Source organism: Triticum aestivum, unplaced genomic scaffold (assembly GCF_018294505.1).
Source record: "Triticum aestivum cultivar Chinese Spring unplaced genomic scaffold, IWGSC CS RefSeq v2.1 scaffold244190, whole genome shotgun sequence".
NCBI classification, from domain to species: domain Eukaryota; kingdom Viridiplantae; phylum Streptophyta; class Magnoliopsida; order Poales; family Poaceae; genus Triticum; species Triticum aestivum.
Window position 1 is genome coordinate 1 of NW_025304975.1, and position 791 is coordinate 791.

General features: G+C 53.9%; 1 non-coding gene across 1 annotated transcript; it reads right to left on the bottom strand.

Annotated features, from left to right (window-relative positions):
- Nucleotides 1-278: 278 nt before the first annotated feature.
- On the bottom strand, nt 279-475 carry LOC123179513 (U2 spliceosomal RNA). Its single transcript, XR_006490420.1, has one exon. It is a non-coding gene; the product is annotated as a U2 spliceosomal RNA (small nuclear RNA).
- Between the last annotated feature and the right edge of the window lie 316 nt (nt 476-791).

The window sequence follows — 791 nt, forward strand, 5'->3', positions numbered from 1 at the left end:
CGGGTGGCTGGGATTGACAGGAAGGACTTTGTGATAATAAGCAGAAGAGCAAGCTTGCCTGCCAAATCTGAACCTTATACATATGTTCATCCGGCTTCCCTTTGCGTACGTTACAGGATCAAACCAACTCCACTTTCGATTTCTATTTCCAATTCAGAAGACTGCCTAAGCCCGTCTGCGAGAAGGGCCACCTTTAAGCCCTCAGCGATTGTAAACAGCAGATGCTGAGGACTAATTTGCTTATCTCCAGGGAGTCAAATTTTAATTTTAAAATTTGGTTGGGGTGCGCCTGCCCAGGCAATAGTGCAACGCACTGGGCGACACCTGAGGGCCCCAGTGGCAAGCCACTGTGGTGAGCCCTCCCCCATAAAAAATAAATTTAATATCGTTGTGGGCACATGGCCCACATATCAGATATTAAACTGATAAGAACAGATACTACACTTGATCTTAGCCAAAAGGCCGAGAAAGGTATGAGTTGTTAGCCGTGCCCTCCCCTCTATTTGTAGCCTCTCGGCCTCCCGTCCCCTCTTCGCTAGGCGAGGTGGTACTAAAGGAGTCGCCTCTCGCGCGCGGCTGCGGAGCGCGGACGCTGCGCTGCGTGCCCCCCGGCCCCGAGCCAGCCTCTTTGTTGCATGGGCCTCCAGCGAGACGGCCTTTCCCGATGAGGCCTGTATTATGGGCCTGAGTTGCTCACGGCTCTTCTTGGAGGCCGAGCCCTATCGGGGTGTGTTCTGAAGCCTGACGATCCGTGCATGCACGGCTGCCTGAGGCGGTGCACTGCACGGTGA